Source organism: Chenopodium album, chromosome 6 (genome assembly GCF_948465745.1).
Source record: "Chenopodium album chromosome 6, dcCheAlbu1.1, whole genome shotgun sequence".
Taxonomy (NCBI): Eukaryota; Viridiplantae; Streptophyta; class Magnoliopsida; order Caryophyllales; family Amaranthaceae; genus Chenopodium; species Chenopodium album.
The window spans coordinates 47,978,220-48,000,016 of record NC_137839.1 but is presented as its reverse complement, the minus strand read 5'-3'; the positions used below and the strand labels follow the sequence as shown (position 1 = coordinate 48,000,016).

Genomic DNA, 21,797 nt, shown 5'->3' with positions numbered 1-21,797 from the left:
AATAAAAAAATTACAAAGAATTTTTTTTAATTTATTTATCCGAGCCAACGAGTCGGACGCAATGGAAGAAAAAAAACAACGAATAAATAATGAATTCGCAAAGACTGCGTCACTAAAAAAAAATCAGAAATATGAAATTCCACCGTGCCACGGTGAAAATTTCCGTGACACGTTGGAAATTCCCGTGTCACGGCAATTTTTTATTTTTTTATTTTTTTTGCTCAGGTCCACCGTGCCATGGTGGAATGTCCCGTGTCGCGGCAGAAATCCCTTTTTTTTTTTTTTTTTTTTTGGCTCAGGTCCACCGTGCCACGGTGGACTGTACCGTGACACGGTGGAATGTCCCGTGTCGCGGCAGAAATCCCTTTTTTTTTTGCTCAGGTCCACCGTGCCACGGTGGACTGTACCGTGCCACGGTGGACTGTACCGTGCCACGGTGGACTGTACCGTGACACGGTGGAATGTCCCGTGTCGCGGAAAAAATCCCCCCCCCTTTTTTTTGTCGTGACGCAATGATGAACTGACGCGTATACTTGATCGACGGAGGGAGGATTTTTATTTTTTAAAGTGACCGGGCCCCCCTTGAGGGGTTGCCTACGTATCCTTAAAAAGGAATCAGGCCAAAGGTAGCTCTACTGGGTCATGAACCCATGCGACTAGGCATAGAATTTCTTGAGTTGATCCAAGTTGGTTAAATTGTGGAAACCGTTACCGTCCATGTCTACCAATTGTGCCGCTCCGCCAGACAAGATGGCTTTAACAATGTACGGGCCTGACCAATTCGGTCTGAATTTTCCTCTTGGATCTAACACATTTTTACGAAGTGCCTTATGTACCAGGTCACCCTCTTTGATGTTCCTAGTCTTGACTTTTTTTATTAAAATGTCGCGCCATACGCTGTTGGTAGGTTTGGACATGATGCAAAGCTGCCAAGCGGTTTTCATCAAGTAAGACTAGTTCATCATATCTTGCTCTAATCCAGTCGACTTCATCTAGTTGGCTTTCCAATGCGATTGGAAGAGAAGGGATTTTGAGTTCTATTGGTTGTACAACTACAACTCCATAAACCAGAGAGAAAGGGGTAGCCCCCGTTGATGTACGAACAGAGGTTCGATAACCTAAAAGGGCGAAATGTAGCTTACTTGGCCAATCCTTGTAATTTTATGTCATCTTTTCGATGATAGTTTTCACATTTTTGTTGGCAGATTCGACCGCACCATTTGTTTGTGGCCTGTAAGGTGATGATCTGTGATGCTTGATATGGTATTTCTGTAATAATTCCGTGCATTCGGCTTGGAAATGCGTTCCATTATCGCCAATCATCTCATGTGGTACCCCATAGCGGCATATGATATTTTTCTCAATGAATTGAGCTACGTGTTTCGTCGTCAGCTTAGCATATGAGGCAGCTTCGACCCATTTGGTGAATAATCGATCGCTACGAAGATGAATTCATGCCCCCCTTGTCCTGGTGGTGTTATTTTTCCAATGATACCGATGCCCCAAGTGGAGAAAGGCCATGGAGAAGTATATGTGTAGAGAAGTGAAGGTGGAACATGCTGTAAATTTGCGTAGACTTGACACTTCATACATTTCTTGACGTATTCGTGACAATCTCTCTCCATGGTAGTCCAATAGTAACCTTGTCGTTGAATCTTTTGGACTAACATCTTTGCATTCATGTGTGTTCCACATATACCGGCATGAAGGTTTTCCATGGTTCTGTGTGCTTCTTTCTTGGCTATGCATAAGAGATTTCTCCCCATTGCAGTTCTCTTTTGGAGTTCTCCCCTGATTAGCACATACTGTGAGGCCAGGAGCCTCAAAGCACGGTGTGCCCTTTTATCAGTATTAGGAGGGTATTCTCCTCTTGTCACATAGTTAAGGATATCTGTATACCATGGCTCTTCATCTTCTTCTTGTGATTCTTGTTCATCGTCGAGTGCGTGAACATAAGCCGGTTCATATCTTCTTTCTATGGTCAGCGGCATTCTGATTGTATCCGTTGGAATTCGCACCATTGATGCTAATTTAGCTAGTGCGTCGGCGAATTGGTTTTCTTCTCTCGGCAAATACATATATTCCACTTCATATAATTGCTCCGTGAGAGTTTCTAAATGAGCTTGATACGTAGCGAGACTTTCACTTCTCACTTTCCATCTCTTGGAGATTTGGTTAATGATTAATGAAGAATCACCGTAGATTCTGAGCTTCTTAATTCCCAAGGCGACAGCTGTTTCTAACCCCAAAATACATGCTTCATATTTTGCTGCATTGTTGGTGACATCAAAGTCGAGCTTCATGGAAATTGGGATGTGCTCTTCATTGGGTGATATAAGCAAGACTCCTACACCACATCCTTTTTGGTTTGAAGCTCCATCAAAATAGAGCGTCCAGCTATCATCTTCGGTCATGAGTAATCTTCGTCAGGGAAATCGTACTCATCTTCTTCTTTCTCAACTTCTTCTAGCGGAAAGTCTGCTAAGAAGTCAGAAACCGCAGATGCTTTGATGGCTTTTTGTGGTACAAATTTCAAGTCAAACTGAGCAAGATTGATTATCCACCTTGATAATCTGCCATTGAGTGTGGCTTTTTCGAACAAGTATTTGAGAGGATCCATCTTGGACACGACATGCACTGTATGAGTGAGCATATAATGTCTTAGTTTCTGTGCGGCCCACACAAGTACGAGACACAGTTTTTCAAGTGGTGTGTATCGTGTCTCATATCCTTGAAGCTTCTTACTCATGTAGTAGATTGCATTCTCCTTGCTTTCAATCTCTTTGTGCTAGCATTGCCCCCATCGTTTCTCTTGTGACCGTAAGGTAGAGTCAAAGAGGAAAGTCAGGTATTGCTGGCGCTAGCACGGGTGGGTTTGCCAGGTACTCTTTGATTTTGTCGAAAGCTTTTTGGCAATCGTCATCCTATGTGACTTGGACATTTTTCTTAAGCTTCTTGAATATAGGTTCACATATCGCTGTGAGTTTTGATATGAACCTACTTATATACTGCATCCTTCCAATGAAACCTCGAATCTCCTTCTCATTCTTGGGCGGTGGCATGGCCATGATCGCTTTTACTTTTGTGGGATCTATTTCAATCCCTCGAGAATTGATCACATATCCAAGTAATTTGCCTAACGTGACTCCGAATGCACACTTTGCTGGATTTAATTTCATGTTTTACTTGCGGAGTCTTTCAAAGAACTTGCGAAGTGCAATGATATAGCCTGGGCGATATTTAGACTTAACACTCATATCATCGACATAGACCTCCACCTCTTTGTGCATCATGTCATGTAACAATGCCGTAGCTGCTCTTTGGTTGGTGGCACCCGCGTTTTTCAAACCGAATGGCATTACCGTATAGCAATAAGTACCCCATTGTGTGATGAATGTGGTTTTCTCCATATCTTCTTCAGCCATCAATACTTGATTATATCAGGCGTAAGCGTCCATGAATGATAGGAGTGCCTAGTTTGCTATGTTATCGACCAGAATGTCAATGTGAGGTAGAGGGAACCCATCTTTCGGGCTTGCTTTATTGAGGTCCTTGTAATCAACACACATTCTGACCCTTCCATCCTTCTTTGGAACTGGAACCACATTTGCTATCCATTCTAGATACTTGGATACTTTGATGAAACATGCGGCCAACTGCTTTCTGATTTCTTCTTTGATTTTGAGAGCCACATCTGGTTTCATACGCCGCAGCTTTTGCTTGACAGGCTTCATACCTGGAATAAGTGGTATCGTATGCTGAGCTATATCCCTGTCAATTCCTGGCATATCTTGGTATGACCAAGCAAATACATCAACAAATTCACAAAGCAAGTTAATTAGCTCTTTGCGTTCATCTTGACTTAGTGTTAATCCAATTTTTACTTCTTTAACAGTCGTATCATTGGAAATGTTAACTGTTTCTGTATCTTCGATAACTGCTGTTTTATTTTCGTGTTCTTCCATTGCTTTTATTATTTCTTTGTCATTTTTATCATTAGCAAAGCAATATTGATCAGGGTTAGGGGAATGACACGCATCGTAAGTAAAGGTACTCATTTTATTGAATTCATTGTCTAATACATCAAAAGGGGCAAGGTCAGCTGCGACCTCACCGGAAAGAGAAGGCTCAACAAGAGACTCAGGATTGGGCTCTATAACAAAAAGAGGGTCGGCCTCAGACTCTAAGGACTCGTCTACAGACTTAGACTCAGACTCGGACTCGGACCCAGACGACTCAAACTCATCAAACATAGGACCTTCGCCAGCGGTTATTTCCAACTTCTCTCCGCTTGGTGTAGTAATCCTTAATGTCTTGTGCCACCCCTTTGAAATATTATCAGCTCGGACGATTAACTCGGAGGGGTCAAAATCCTTGTTTGCTCTAACAGCTTGAACGAGCTCGGAGTTATCATTGCCGACGGGCTTAGACTCATTCTTCTCCATTCCAAAAAGCAGGTTGATTCCTAGATCATCAGAGTTTGGGCTAGCTAGTTTCTTAGTTGCGAAAAGCTCTTCGTCATCATCAACAAAGTCACAATCGAGAAACATCTCGAATCCTGGTTCACGCTTCCCATCGTGGACAAATGGCTCAGGGAATTCATAACATGGGAAGTCTTCCCCCTCTTTGATGTATTGGCCATTTAGGGTGAATGGATAAGGATCCATGGCCATTTCCGTCTTCATGATTCGAGCGTTATTGCGAGCCTTCATCTTCAATAGAGCTTGTTTCACATCTTCTTTTGTTGGCTTGAATCCCAAGCCAGAAGTATCCTTCTTGATTGCACCAGGATGGCCCCAAAATTCAGCCATTTTCTTTTTGAGTCCGAGAATCATTCCAGGGAAATGCCCTTGCTTCTTCAGAATGGCATTAATATTGGTGTTTGAATAGGGATCGAAGTCGAGATGGCACTTTTCCTACTCTTCAATCACGAGAACATCATCGAGTGAAAACCCCCAAAGATCTTTGTCTTCTTCGTCATGTTCGACATGGACGATAGGAGTGTCGATAACTTGAATGCGCATAGGGGAGGCATCAATGGTAATTGGAACCCCTCCAACTATGGCTTTCACTTTCTGGTGTAGCGATGATGGAATCGCCTTTAGCTCATGAAGCCAAGGGCGTCCTAATAATAGATTGAAAGAGGCCTTAATGTCCACCACCTGAAATTTGGTGCGACGTTCAATGGCCCCAGTAGCTATGTTGAGTATGATAGTACCCATGGCTTGACGGCGAGTATTATCATAAGCTCGAATCCCTTGAGTAGAGGGAGTCAGTTCTTCATTCTTTATGCCCAACTTCTTTGCAGTGCGGAGTGGGCATACATTGATTGCAGAGCCGTTATCAACCAGGCTCATAGGAACATTCATCTACCTACACACCATAGTGAGGTGTAAGGCCTTATTATGTTGATCCCTTTCCGAGGGCAGATCCTTGTCAGAAAACGAAATCAGATTGCTAGTACTTGGCAATTCTGTAGTGAGAAAGTTGACCAGTCCTTGAGGAGTCATGCCATCATCAACTCCTATTTTCACCAGAGCATTCATCACAGCCTTTCGATGCTCGTGGGAAGTGGCCAAAATCTTCCATACATTCATCTCCACCTTGGTCTTTTGCAATTGTTTGACCACATCGCTGTTCACAGGGTCGATGGGATCAACTATCGGATGTGATTGTGGTGGAGATGGAGGTGGACTAGGTTGTTGCAACCGTCCACTTCTGGTGAGAACCTTGACCTCAAAGTCTCCCGAAACATCTTCACTTGTGCCAAGAGATGAACAAGCTATATCATTGAGATAGACGTCTTCATCGTCACTATCCCAAATTCCATTCACTTCTTCAGAACTCGAGACAAATACAACTTCCGGCAGAGGTTCATTCACAGGTTGAATGAGTATTGACGGATCAAAGGAGACTTCGTCTCCCATGATAGCCAAAGCATCAGAAAGAGGACCTGTTTGAATGTTAGGCTTCTTGCCCCCTGGAGGGACAGGAAGTTGATTAGCATTAATTAGATCTTGGATTGCATCCTTCAACCTCCAACACTTCTCAGTATTATGACCCTTGCCTTGATGAAACTTGCAATAAGCATTGGGGTCATAGCTAGCGGTCCTATTCTCTGGTCGAGGTTCTGGAAATGGTCCAATTGGCATAATTAGTCCTTGACCATGCAAACGGTCAAAAGCAGCATCATAAGTTATTCCTAAAGGCGTGTAAACCCTCCTTTGCCTTTAGAATCTTTGAGGAGGAGCATTAAGGGCCAGCACATCATTAATATTGATATTTTTGGTAGCATTATTGGGCTTGGAAGACGAAGAAGAAGGAGTGTCGTTCTTCTTGTTTTTCCAAGTGCTGTCATTATTGTTGCTACCAGCAATCTTCATTAGTTCGTCCTCGATATTGATTCCAATATCGTATACAGCTTAAAAGGTACTCAGAGGCAGAAACTTTAAGTGTTGCTTGTACTTATGAGTCAGATTGGCAATGAACAAGTGAACAATCTCTTTTTCTTTGGAGGGATCCACCAAGAGCGTGGCTGTTTCCCTCCACCTGCTTAAGTAAGTGGTGAAGCCTTCATTCTCTTTCTGTTTGAGAATGGAGAGTTCACGTTCAGAAGTCTTGGCTTGAATGTTACACTTGTAACGATTCATAAAGCTTTCAGCAACATCCTCCCAGGTTGCGACATGTTTGGATTCCAAAGAGTAGAACCACTGTTGACAGGCATGCTCCAAGGAAAGAGGGAACACTGTAGGGAAGAGTGTCACATCTACTCCCTTAAGAGCCATGGTTGTAGAAAAAGCCTTCAAATAGAAAAGCAGATTATCAGTAGGCTTGAATTTGGGAATGTCAGCAGTGGAAAACTTTTTATGAAGCTTGTCCCTTATGGACGAAGAAGTGACAGGCTGTTCCACATAGGTGAATTATTCAGAAATCTTACTCATCTGTTCCTTAATCTTGTCCATTGCAGCGGTAGTGACATTGTTTTGATTGTCTTGCTCTACCGTGTTGACTCTAGTGGTGAGTGTCTGCATCATGTTAGACAACATTTCAATTGTCTTGTTGATGTTCTTGATGTCTTCCTTAGTAGCCATTGGTTGAAAGTAAACTGGAGATGGATCTTATGGAGATGATTGTGGTGGTTTCCTTGTACGCCTCTTTGGTATAAGAGGTTGTTGAGGTATTGACTCGAACCGTAACAATCTACCCCTGCTTCATGACCAAGTGATGTGACACCAAAACAAACACACCTTTAATGACCAAACTTAACCTTAACCCATCCGGATATAAAAATGAATTTAAAAAAAAATCTATGACGAGAGGAAAATTTATGTCGTTATGTACCCTTCCCCCAAGTCAAACAAAATTTGTAAACACCTAACCAACCTTATATGAATATAGGGCAAGTTAAGGGTCGATCCCTAGGGAATGCAATGATGAAAACTAGAGTCTAAGTCAAGCTACCTTGAAGATGGAGTTGATATTATGGTTGGCACTATGGTAAAATAAAGCAAGTCTAATCAAGTAAAACAAAGGTCTAAACACTAGGGATATGGGTTCCACATGCAAGTTCAATGATAATGCTAGTTTAAAGCTTAATCAATTAATTCAAGTATTGCAATGGACAAACAATAGTAGCAATCAAGAGAGTTCAAATGCTATCTCCTATAGGCCAATCTAGGTGTCACTATGAAAGGCAAATCAAGAAGAATCACAAGCAAACCCAATCAATTAGAGCAACTTTCAATTCAATTGTTCATGTCATTAAGAGTTGTAATGCAATCTAGATTAATCTTATAGGTTGATCACTCCTAGTTTAATCAATCACATGCAAAACTATGTCAACCAATTTAATTGCAACAAATCAATCAATCAAAGAGCATCAACTAGCAATTTCATTAATCAAACATGCTTCCCCCTTTCCCTAGCAACTAATCTACTCACTAATCATGGTGAAATTGAAGAATAAACAACTAGATATTGCTTTAATCTTCATTTCTATATCAAAATCTAAGGGAAATCAAAATAATCAACAATATCAAATTTCAATCCAAAGAAGAACAAGCAACAAGCAAAAATCAATAGCAAGTAAGTAAAAGATGAAAGAAGGAAGAGATTCTCACTAATATTGATGATTGAAAGTGAAGAAATCCAAACTTGATTGATCAAATGTTGAGTTACAAATCCAAAACCAAGAACTTCTCTCTAGATTCTCTCTCTAAAACTAAGCTAATGAAAATTATCAAAAAGTTGGTTTCAAAAAGGAAATACAATTCTATTTATAAGCAAAGAAGAAATCGGCAGCTCCCGCGCCCTCTCTCGATAGACCCGCGCCCGCGGAAAAATGGGTACGGAACCCTCCGTGGGCTATCTGGGCAGACCCCGCGCCCGCGGTAGTGAAACTCGCGCCCGCGGCTAATCCCCTGCTCCCAAAGCCTGATCAGGGGGCCGCGGTCTCTCTGAATGGAGCAGCCTCTCCATTTTACCCGCGCCCGCAGAGAGCCCGCGGGGCAACCGCGGCAAGTTCCTGCCAAGTTTTGGCAATTTTGAGTAACATGGGCCCGCGCCCGCGGCAAGATGACCCGCGCCCGTGGCCTGCTGGATTTGCCTTGGAAACCTCTCCGAGGCCTCTCCAAGCCCTCTCTAAGCCCTCTCTAGCCAAATGCTTCTTCCTTGCTTGATCATTAAAGTCCCAAATTGAATCCTTTGCCAAAGTGATTCTCACAATACCTACACAAGTACACAAAGAAAGGAAATAAAAGGGAAAAAGAGCCAAATAAAGGAAAACACGATAAAAACACGAGAATCATAAAGAAAAGAGGAAAAAGAGAAACTAAAGGAAAAAGGACCAAAAATAAGAGAAGAAAGCATGAAAAGGGGAAAGAAATAACCCTAAAAGACTACCCTATGAGTGCCATAAATGACACTCATCAAATTCCCCCACGCTAGACTTTTGCTCGTCCCGAGAAAACAAAGGCTAAAAAGGAATAAGAAGGGCTTATTCGAAGCAAAAAGAAAAAGAGGGGCGAGAATTTACACTAAGACTCACTGTCGTAGGAATCACGGTTGTTTTTAGCTACAACAAGCCATTTAAACCCCTAGATCGCTCTAGAGGACGAGTGATGCTCTCGTAAGGGTATCCTAAGAGTTTACCCATAACTCTCCACCAAACCCCCAAGAGGAAAACCAGAGAAGGAAAAGAAAGAGGAAAAAGGAAAAAAAATCTTTACGAAATGGACTTTACAAAGAGACTATAATTCAAATGAACAACAACCTTTCTAAAGAGAATTATGGTATGCACGTTATAAGATACCAAAGGTTGATTGAAACATAAACATGCTAAGCATAGGAACTGGTTATCACATTCCACTTTCATCCCAATTGGTCTTACCGCGTTCCCCCTACTAATCTCATGTCTCCCCTTAGTGAGCATCTCATAGATTCTGCGAAGGAACCGAAAAAAGATCAAATTTTTGGGCTACTCGACATCTTGATTTCGCATCCCCTTTCCTTAGTCTACAACCTATGATTCCCTCCACCGATGAAAGACTCAACTCCTAGGTCCAAAGGTCTTCCCCAAGGTTGTAACGCAAGGCAAGAAGGGTTAAGGTAGGCTAAAATTTAAAATTTAGTGGTTATCCTAAATTGTGATGCAAAGACCGGCCAAATCTCAACACCAAACTTAAGTAATCACCAATCAAAAACGTATTAACACCCCCAAGCTTATTCAAAGCAACAATCTACAAACATTAGAACAAAAAGCGCAAGCGCTTTCCCCCCAAGCTAAAAGAAACATTGTCCTCAATGCATAAAGAGGAGAAAGACACTTCAATTTTTTTTTTTTTTTGAATTTTCTCATTAATAAAATTGTTTGAATTTCCTTGAACTTCTTAAAAGCATTAGTCCTTGCCCTTTTTATTTTTTTTACTAAGGACGGGTTTTACATAAGCATTTGCCATTATTTACCAAATATAAACAACTCAATTATGTGTACCAATTCGAACCAAACCCCAACTTCATAGACCACAATCACCAAACATTGACCCTTGCTTCACAAAAACCAAAAAGAAGGAGAACGAAACAAAAGGCTCAAGATATCTAATTATGCGGCTTGAAAAGAGGGAAAAGGGTTCAAAGGGGGTAACAAGTAGGCAAATGTATCCCAAACCAAAAAGGGACTATCCTAGAAAGTGAAAAATACCTCCCCGAAAAATTTGCCTTTGTCCTCCCTAGGTAGTTCGGTCACGGTCTTAGGAATCATACGCTAAGATTCTAGATTAGGTTTGCGAAAATCAAGGATCCATGCCGCTCATGCAAGAGTATGATGAAAGCTTGAACAAATATAAATCTCACATGGTTGTAGCAAAGACTCACTAAGGGTGTCAAATCAAAGATAGGGAGCAACTACCAACATGCCACAAACGAGTAAAATCCGGTTTCATGATCCCCCTAGTTCTAGACAACTACCTTAGCATGCTTTATCCTAGAATCAACCAAACGTAATCTCAAACCGTGCATACCATTATTACCTAAGAAGACCATTATTCAAAAGCAAAAGTCCAGTGCATACAAGTCCAATTTTCAAAAAGAGAAAGAGTGAAAATAAAGCCTCAAAAAAAAAAAATTATGCACACAAACAAGATTAAAAGAAAAGGAAAGAAAAGAAAAGAAAATAATGGAAAACTTAGACAAGGACAAGAAAGGGAAAGAGGAAAAGAGCAAAGATGCAATCATAACACTTTTATCCCAATCGACATACAAGCGGTCTAATGGCCACATCGCCAAAGACCCCAAACACACTAGGTGTTAAAATCATACATCCTCGAACCGTTCAACTTCTCCTAAATCTAATCTTAATCTAAGCAACCAAGAAAATGAAGAAGTGAAAATAAAAAGGTAAAATAAGAAAGGCCTCACCAAGCATCCACTCTAAATTAAAATACCCAAGGAGTAGGAATGTGCATCTCCAAAAGGTTCCGCAATCCAAAGCATAGGCTACGAGCAAGGTGAGTTAAAGAAAAAGGCTATATATACAAAATGAAATTTTAGTAACTTCCAAACAAAAGCAACCAATAAAACACTTAGATACAAATTATATACAAAGACCTAGAGAAACCATCATCATCAAAATTTCTATTTATTTGTTTTTTTTTTCTTCTCAAGAAACTCCCAAAAACATCAAGAAATGAACCAAAACAACAAGCAACAGACCAACGAGACCATCAGCAAAAATCCACCAAAATCCTTATCAAAGACTTCCCACCGAGCCCCAGGTGCTTCCCCAAACCAACATAAAACATTCTTTTTGACCCTCCCCCCTCACAAAATGAAGGCATCGACCGCGATGCCTATAATCATGAAAAATAGGGAAAGGGGAGAACAAAAAGGGGAACAAGCATGCATAAGGGGACTATTGGCCACTAGGGCCGGCACCCGTATCCCAACCTCCGGTGTAACCGGGAGGAAAACCATAGTGACCCTGGAATAGGTCAAGTTGGGATCGGGTTAATTGGTCATAGGGCTCAGGCTGAACAAGGGGCTCGGGGTGATGGGGGTGAACATAGTAATATGTGGGATCACCCCGATAATCACTCCCCCCCGAGACCCTATAATTATAAGGTGGGAAATCGCGCCTTGGCACATCGGGGTCCTCCACCCCGGGCCAATATGGGTACGTAGGGAGGTTGTCACCACCCCATGAAGGTACCAGCCCTTGTTAGGGCGGCACATAAGGGTAGTTGACCGGAGGTGTGACCTCCCCCCTACGCACACTAGCGTCATACAATGCGCTAGTTTGATAAGACAAAGTTTGGTGGTCCGAGTACATACCTTGCATGCTCAATTGCATGCGCTCCATTTGGTCTCTCATGGCCTCCATCTCTCGGAGATAAGCATCCCCTTGGAAACCTTGTTGTTGTTGTTGTTGTTGTTGTAGTTGTTGTTGTTGTTGTTGTTGTTGTTGTCATCTTCTTTCTCTTCTTCTTCCTTGAGCATCATCATGAAAATGCTCATGTTGTTGTTGTAATGGCGGATGTTGCTGCTCTTCATCATATTCATCTCCTCCTCCTTCCTCCTCTTCCTCATCATTCTCATCATCCCCATCAATCTCATCACCCTCCTCCATCTCATCCTCAATCCTCCCATTGTCCCTAGGGACCATCCAAATGTTCCTAGCCTCACGAAGGATGGAGGTGGCGGCCGGGTTAGGGAGATGGCAATGGTGGGTATTTCTCACTAGCCAAGAGTAGGTGCCGGTTCTCCTAGTGCTAGTTATGAAACGTAAAGTATTAACTTGCTTCAAACTAATCCACACGTCTTCACTCCTTCCAACCGGAGTGCAAGACTTCAAGAACCCCTCTTGCTTAAAATACGACACAAGACGTGTCACCATGCCCCCACAATGAATTTCCCCCGTTTTGACCCCATGCATTATATCCTTGCAACAATTCATGAAGATATAGCCAAAATTAATCCTTGACCCTAACTCCGGCTTGGTAGCCATCCATAACACCATAATCTCCTCCCGAGACAACTTCCCCAAATCTTGCTTATTAAAAACCGAATACCCAAGAATTCTATGAAGGATCCTAAGGGCCGGATGGATAATCTCACTAGCAAGAGACTTTTTCGAATCAAACTCCCTCTTGTTGGCTATGGTTCTCCACCAAGAAACCTCATTGTACTCAGATTGGACTATGGAGATAAGGGGCTCGAAGATATCACCATTGGGGTTGAAACCAAGGGCTACATTGAACTCGGCTAGGTTCATGGTGTGTTTGACATTGAAGAGCTGGAAGGAAATAATAAAATCGGTTTCCCCCACCTTATTGAACTCAAATGTGGAGAAAAATTCAATGGAAGGCTCCAAATAGGTTATAGGGGCCGATTTTAGAAACTCACCCAAGCTAAGGTTATCTAGGAGGATGTCAAGGTCATTTTCAATTCCTAACTTGGCCATATCCTCACGAAAGTAATGCCGGGAGGGTCTAAACTTCCGGTCTTTCATTTTGTTATAGGTGGGGGTTTGTTTAGACCGGTTCCAAAATTTGAGAGGGGGTAAAGGAGGAGGAGGAGCATCATCTTGAGTTGTGGAATGCGGTTGGGGTTGAGGGTTTGAGGATTGGCCTTGAGAAGATTGGCCGGGGGATTGGTTTGAGCGCTTCTTGCTACTTTTGACTCTTCTTATGAAATCCATTGTAACAAAATTCACACAAGTCACAAGAACACAACAAACTCCCTCAAACAAATCCACTTCCTCCAAAAATTACTCACAAACCTCCTTACAAATCCAACCAAACCACCACAAACTACAAGGTACCTGTTCCAATCAACACAACAACCAAAATCCAACAACAAACAACAATATCAACAATCATTCAACAATATAATCATGAATCAACGAGAAAAAGTAACAATCACCCAAATATACCAATTTTCCATAAATCAACCATAAAACACAAAAATCATGCTCAAATTCTAGGTAAACAAACCAATGTAAAGAAATCAATTGAAATTGACAAAAATATTACAAAGGTTAGAAGTATACCAAGATTGGAGACTCAAATGAAACTCAAAGCACATCAAAGACCCGAATTTTTCCGAAGAAGCACGAGAAAGAATAGGAGGAGTGTTGAAAATGGAGGATTATGGAAGAAATTGTGAAAAATTTGGGCAAAAGGTTTAGAAATTTTTGGGAAATTGATGTTTAGGGGTTAGGGTTTGAGAGGAGGTAGAGAGAGAAAGGGGAAAAATAAGGAGAAGAGGAGAAAATAAGAGAGAAGAGAGGGAGAAGAGGGGCGTGCCCCGGGTTAAAACCCAGTTCGCCGCGCCCTCTCTCGAGAATGCCGCGCCTTCTCCAAACATGGAGCGCCCGCTCCAAAACCTCCCGCGCCCGCGGAGAGACCGCGGGGCAACCGCGGGGACTTCCTGGAATGGGGCTTTAAATTTGGTCGAATTGAGGCCCGCGCCCTCTCCAACAGGGGGCGCCCTCTCCAGAACCTCCCGCGCCCGCGGAGAGCCCGCGGGGCAACCGCGGGAAGTTCCTGGAAATGACATTTCAATTTGCCTCAAAAGGAGAAATTGCCCCCGAGGTCTCTCCTTGCCCTCGGGGAGCCCTCTCCCAGCACTCTTAACTTTTCTTCAAACTCCTTTTTTTTTCAACAAGAGATGATAATGGGCGACCTACAAGACAAACACAAAACTAACTCAAAAATAAAATCAAAAACCAATCAAGGAAAAATAAAAGAAAAGAAAGGAAAAAGAAATGAGATGAGAATCCGGGTTGCCTCCCGTAAGCGCTTTTGGTTAACGTCGTTAGCTCGACGTGCACCACCATATCAAGGTGGCTTGAAAAGAATCATCTTGTGAACAAGTCCAACAAACACTCCCTCATAGTACTTCTTGAGCCGATGACCATTAACTTTGAATGAAGATGAGGAGTTCAAAGGAGAAATCTCCACGACACCATTATCAAAAACATCTTTCACCAAGAATGGTCCACTCCATCTTGACATGAGCTTTCCGGGAAACAACTTCATCCTTGAATTGTAGAGGAGGACTTTGTCACCTACACAAAACTCCGTTTTCTCAATCAACTTGTCATGAACCTCTTTGGAGCGAGCCTTGTAGGTGCTAGCACAATCGTAAGCATCAAGTCGAAGTTCCTCTAGCTCATGAAGATCCAACCACCTCTTCTCCCCCGCACTAGCTAAGTCAAAATTTATCTTCTTGATAGCCCATAAGGCACGATGTTCAAGCTCTACCGGGAGATGGCACGATTTGCCATAGATAAGGCGATATGGAGTGGTACCAATAGGCGTATTAAAAGCCGTTCTATAAGCCCAAAGAGCATCATCTAACTTGTTCGACCAATCCTTTCTATTCCTTGCAACCGTCTTCTCAAGAATGAGCTTTATTTGATGATTGGAGACCTCGACTTGGCCACTCGATTGAGGATGATATGGAAGGCCGAACCGTTGATGCACTCCATGTTTCCTCAACATCTTTTGGAAAGCATTGTGAACAAAATGAGATCCGTTATCGCTTATTACAGCCTTAGGCACGCCAAACCTTGGGAAGATGATTTTGTTGAACAACTTCAACACTACTTTGTGGTCATTAGTAGGGGAGGCAATTGCCTCAATCCATTTTAAAAAAAAAAAAGTCCATAGCCACAAGTATGAATTGATTACCATATGAAGATGGGAACGGTCCCATGAAGTCAATCCCCCAAACATCGAACACCTCTAACTCAAGAATGGGTTGTTGAGGCATCTCATTCCTCTTGGAGATATTCCCAACCCTTTGACATCGGTCACATGACTTCACAAAGCCCCATGAGTCCTTGAAGAGATGCGGCCACCACAAACCACATTGAAGAACCTTGGTAGCGGTCTTGGAAACACCCATATGCCCACCACTAGGGTCCGAGTGGCACATCCTTAAAACACTAGGCACCTCTTCATTTGGAACACAACGCCTAAGTAAGCCATCAACCCCTCGTTTGTATAGGATGGGATCATCCCACAAGTAATGTCTTGCCTCCCTTTTGATTTTCTTCCTTTGGTTCTTTGAGAAAGAGGGTGGAAACTCCCCACATGCTAGAAAATTCACCAAGTCGGCATACCATGGGAGTTCCTTCACCTCTATGGCATATAAGAAGTCATCAAGCATTCTATCCTCAATTGGTGAACCATCATCATGAATGTGATCACCCTCAAGGCGAGAAAGATGGTCCGCCACAACATTCTCCGCACCCTTCTTATCCCTAATCTCAATCTCAAAAGTTTGCAATTCAAGCACCCATCGAATCAACCTAGGCTTGGACTCTTTCTTGGAAAAGAGATACTTGAGGGCCGTGTGATCCGTGAATGGTCTTGGAACCCAACAAGTAACAACGGAATTTCTCAAAAGAGTGCACAATTGCTAAAAATTCTTTTTCCGTTGTTGTGTAGTTCTTTTAAGCCCCATTGAGTGCCTTGGACATATAATAGATCACATGAAGCTTCTTTTCTAAACGTTGTCCAAAAACACCTCCAATAGCCCAATCACTTGCATCACACATCAATTCAAAAGGAAGATCCCACCTTGGGGCTTGAACAATAGGAGTGGAGATAAGGGCCTTCTTCAATTTATCAAATGCCTTCAAGCATTTGTCATCAAAAATGAACTCAACATCCTTTTGAAGAAGGTCATTTAGGGGCTTAGTAATAAGTGAAAAATCCTTGATGAATCTTCTATAGAAACCCGCATGACCAAGGAACGATCTCACACCCTTGACATTCACCGGAGGTGGAAGTTTCTCAATAACTTCTATTTTTGCCTTATCCACCTCAATGCCTCTATTTGAAATCTTGTGCCCAAGCACTATACCTTCTTCCACCATGAAGTGGCATTTCTCCCAATTCAAAACAAGATTGACCTTAACACATCTTTCCAAACACTTCTCAAGGTTCACAAGGCACTCCTCAAATGAGACACCCCCCACCGAAAAGTCATCTATGAAGACCTCAATTTCTTCCTCCAACATATCCCCAAAGATACTCATCATACACCTTTGGAATGTAGCGGGTGCATTGCATAACCCAAAGGGCATTCTTCGATAGGCAAAGGTCCCATAAGGACATGTGAAGGTAGTTTTCTCTTGATCATCGGGGTGAATGGGGATTTGGAAGAATCCCGAATATCCATCGAGGAAACAATAGAACTTGTGCCTTGTTAGTCTTTCAAGCATTTGATCAATAAATGGAAGAGGGAAGTGATCCTTCTTGGTGGATGTGTTTAGACGTCTATAGTCTATACACATCCGCCAACCCGTGACCGTCCTAATTGGAATGAGCTCACCCTTCTCATTCTCAACCACGGTCATGCCCCCCTTCTTTGGAACGACATGCACGGGGGAGACCCACCTTGTGCTAGAGATGGGGAATATGATTCCCGCATTCAATAGCTTGGTGATCTCCTTCTTAACTACCTCTCCCATTTGGGGATGTAGTTTTCTTTGTCGTTCGATAGAAGGAAGGGCGCCTTCCTCAAGTGTTATATGGTGTTGGCACAAGGCGGGGCTTATACCTTTAAGATCATCAATTGTGTACCCCAAAGCACCTTGGTGCTTTCTCAAAACACCACATAACGCTTGAGCTTGGCTCACGCTCAAGGATGCACTAACTATCACGGGATAAGTGGAATGAGGGCCCAAGAACTCATACCTAAGGTGTGATGGTAGAGGTTTGAGCTCTACCATAGGCACACCATTACCTTCCTTTGATGTGGCCGCTTGCAAAGCTTCTTGGCTTGAGATTTTCAAGCACATTTGCTCATCCACTTCTTCCATGCTTCCATTAAGCAATTCTTCATAGAATGCCACTTCCTTGCATGGTGTACCTACTTTGTCCTTGTTCAACAAAACATTCTCAAGAGCATCGTTAGAGGTGAGCAAGTGCTCATGCATGGAAGACAAAACATGATCAAGTGAATCAATCATCATGTAATTTTCTAGAGAAGAAGATGGATATTTCATGCTTTCATTCAAATCAAATTCAATGACCTCATCTCCTACCTTAAGGGAAATATTTGCACTCCTCACATCAATCATAGCACCCGAGGTAGCAAGAAAGGGTCTACCTAAAATTATTGGAATGGTAGCATCTTCATCCATTTCAAGCACAATAAAATCCACCGGGAACACAAACTTCCCAACCCTCAATGGAACATCTTCTACCTTACCTTTTGGAAACTTGATTGACCTATCGGCTAATTTCAAGGTAATGTTAGAAGGTAAGAGTTCCCCTAGTTCAAGCCTTTGATAAACCGAATATGGCATTATGCTAACACTAGCTCCCAAGTCACATAAGGCATTATCAATTTGCATCTTGTTAATGGCACAAGGGATGGAGAAGTTTCCGGGGTCTTTGAATTTGGGTGGCATTTTATTCATGATGAAAGCACTACAATTTTCGGTCAAATTGATAGTTTCCACAACCTCACAAGTCCTTTTTCCACTCAAAATATCCTTGAGGAATTTGGCATAGTTTGGCATTTGGTTGATCACATCGGTAAAAGGTAGAGAAAGATGAAGTTGTTTTAGCATATCAATGAATCTCCCAAATTGCTCATCCAATTTGTGTCTCATGAATTTTTGTGGGTAAGGGAGCTTGGGTTTCACAATTTCTTTCTCTACTCTCACCTCTCTAGGTGTCTCAACCACAACCTCATCCAATGATGCCCTATCCCCCTCATTCTCGACCAAGGCTTTCTTAGAAATCTCCTTATCCTCACCCTTCCTAGGCAATCTCTCCTCAAGAACCTTACCACTCCTAGTAACAATAGCATTCACGTGTTTCTTGGGATCAAGACCTTGGGAAGGTAAAGAAGAGGGGCTTGCATGATCTTTCAAAGCATTAGCAAGTTGAGAAATTTGATTTTCAAGCATTTTATTGTGGGTCATCATTTCATTGAACTTCTTATCACTAACGGCCATGTATGTGTTCAACAACTTGGTTTGATTCTCAATTATCTCTTCTAAATTGGTCCTAGGTGAAGAAGGTTGGGAATAGGAATTTTCTCCTTGAGTCCTTGGAACAAATCCGGGTGGGGGACCTCTTTGAGCATTATTTTGAAAATTGCCCTTCCCTTGATTGTTCCAAGTACCCCTATTTTGATTTTGTCCATAACCTTGATTATGGTTACCACCACCTTGATTATGGTTACCACTACCTTGGTTGTGATTTCCATAACCTTGGTTTTGATTTCCATAATTTTGGCTTTGATTTTGGCCACTATAACCTTGATTATTATAGCTACCACGAAAACCTTGGTTCCCTTGGTTTCTATAACCACCACCTTGATTATAGTTGTCAAAATTGCCTTGGTTTTGGTAATTCCTATTCCATTGACCTCTTTGATTATCAAACCTTTGAGCATTATTATTTGACACATAATTCACATGCTCACTCTCATTGTTATCAAACTCATCAACACATTCATTAGGACAATTACTAGAGTCATGATCATACGATCCACATGCATCACAAAACAAACAACCCATAGGCATATTATGTGAAGAGGGAGGGGGTTGAGAGTTAGAAAGAGTACCTCTCCCCTTAAATTGGGAGGGAAGATTCGAAGCTCGAGAAGAAGAAGAAGAAGCGCTCTCCAACTTGGCTTTGATTGCGGTCACCTCCTTTCCCAAGTTTTTCATTTGGGAGGAAAGGTTGTTGATCGCATTTAGATGGTCTACCGAGTACAATGAAGATTGCTTGCTTGAAGAGTCCCTCTCCCCATCTTTCCAATCTCTATAGTACGTCACCACGTCCTTAATAATGTCCACCACTTCTTCTTCGGTATTATTCATGATAGGACCCCCGGCCCCCCCATCAAGGCATGACTTGCCTTGGGGACTTAAACCGCCATATAAGATTTGGACCACTTGGTATGTTGGGATTCCGTGGTGAGGGCACTCCCTTTGATACTCCTTGTATCTCTCCCATGCTTCGTAAAGGCTTTCATTTGGCCTTTGCTTGAACCCTTGAATCAAGGCTCTTGCCTCCGCCGTCTTCTTTTGAGGGTAGAAGCGGGACAAGAAGGCCTTTGTAACATCATCCCATGTTCTCAAGGAATTGGGATTCACCTCTTTATCTAGCCACTCTAAGGATCTTCCTATGAGAGAGAAGGGGAACAACTTGAGGCGGATGAACTCTCGAGAAACTCCGTTGACTTTGATGGTGTTGCAATATTTCTCAAATTCTTTAAGATGGTTCAACGGGCTCTCATTCTTAGCCCCACTATATTGCCTCCTCTCAATTAAGGTGATCATGGCCGGCCGAATCTCGAAATCATTTGCCGGTGTTGTAGGCGGAGCTATGCCGCTCTCAAACCTATAAGCACCGGGTATTCCTAGCTCCTTCAAGGCCACTCTCGGATTTTCTCCCATGCCTTGCTCTTCTTCAATCTCTTCTTCACTTGAAGAACTATACCCCAAGGAGAATCGATTAGCTATTCTTCTTCTTGAGAGAGTCCTCTCAATTTCTGGGTCAAAAGGCACAATGGATCGATCACGAGCTCTATGCATGCAAAACTGCAAAGAAAATATTAGTAGCACGGCTACAAGTGTAGCCTAAAGAAACAAAATCTTTTTGTATTTTTTTTTTCAATTAAAATGAAGTAGACTCAACAACAAAAGCTAAGCACCAATAGCACTCCCCAGCAACGGCGCCATTTTGACGAGAGGAAAATGTATGTCGTTATGTACCCTTCCCCCAAGTCAAACAAAATTTGTAAACACCTAACCAACCTTATATGAATATAGGGCAAGTTAAGGGTCGATCCCTAGGGAATGCAATGATGAAAACTAGAGTCTAAGTCAAGCTACCTCGAAGATGGAGTTGATATTATGGTTGGCACTATGGTAAAATAAAGCAAGTCTAATCAAGTAAAACAAAGGTCTAAACACTAGGGATATGGGTTCCACATGCAAGTTCAATGATAATGCTAGTTTAAAGCTCAATCAATTAATTCAAGTATTGCAACGGACAAACAATAGTAGCAATCAAGAGAGTTAAAATGCTATCTCCTATAGGCCAATCTAGGTGTCAGTATGAAAGGCAAATCAAGGAGAATCACAAGCAAACCCAATCAATTAGAGCAACTTTCAATTCAATTGTTCATGTCATTAAGAGTTGCAATGCAATCTAGATTAATCTTATAGGTTGATCACTCCTAGTCTAATCAATCACATGCAAAACTATGTTAACCAATTTAATTGCAACAAATCAATCAATCAAAGAGAATCAACTAGCAATTTCATTAATCAAACATGCTTCCCCCTTTCCCTAGCAACTAATCTACTCACTAATCATGGTGAAATTGAAGAATAAACAACTAGATATTGCTTTAATCTTCATTTCTATATCAAAATCTAAGGGAAATCAAAATAATAAACAATATCAAATTTCAATCCAAAGAAGAACAAGCAACAAGCAAAAATCAATAGCAAGTAAGTAAAAGATGAAAGAAGGAAGAGATTCTCACTAATATTTATGATTGAAAATGAAGAAATCCAAACTTGATTGATCAAATGTTGAGTTACAAATCCAAAACCAAGAACTTCTCTCTAGATTCTTTCTCTAAAACTAAGCTAATGAAAATTATCAAAAAGTTGGTTTCAAAAAGGAAATACAATTCTATTTATAAGCAAAGAAGAAATCGGCAACTCCCGCGCCCTCTCTCGATAGACCCGCGCCCGCGGAAAAATGGGTACGGAACCCTCCGCGGGCTATCTGGGCAGACCCCGCGCCCGCGGCAACAGAGATCCTCGCCCGCGGCAGTGAAACCCGCGCCCGCGGCTAATCCCCTGCTCCCAAAGCCTGATCAGGGGGCCGCGGTCTCTCTGAATGGAGCGGCCTCTCCATTTTACCCGCGCCCGCGGAGAGCCCGCGGGGCAACCGCGGCAAGTTCCTGCCAAGTTTTGGCAATTTTGAGTAACATGGGCCTGCGCCCGCGGCAAGATGACCCGCGCCCGCGGCCTGCTGGATTTGCCTTGGAAACCTCTCCGAGGCCTCTCCAAGCCCTCTCTAAGCCCTCTCTAGCCAAATGCTTCTTCCTTGCTTGATCATTAAAGTCCCATATTGAATCCTTTGCCAAAGTGATTCTCACAATACCTACACAAGTACACAAAGAAAGGAAATAAAAGGGAAAAAGAGCCAAATAAAGGAAAACACGATAAAAACACGAGAATCATAAAGAAAAGAGGAAAAAGAGAAACTAAAGGAAAAAGGACCAAAAATAAGAGAAGAAAGCATGAA

At 42.2% G+C, this 21,797-nt stretch overlaps 1 pseudogene; it reads left to right on the top strand.

Annotated features, from left to right (window-relative positions):
* Positions 1-19,436: 19,436 nt before the first annotated feature.
* LOC145637600 (small nucleolar RNA R71) lies at positions 19,437-19,535 on the top strand (annotated as a pseudogene).
* The last annotated feature ends 2,262 nt before the right edge of the window (positions 19,536-21,797 follow it).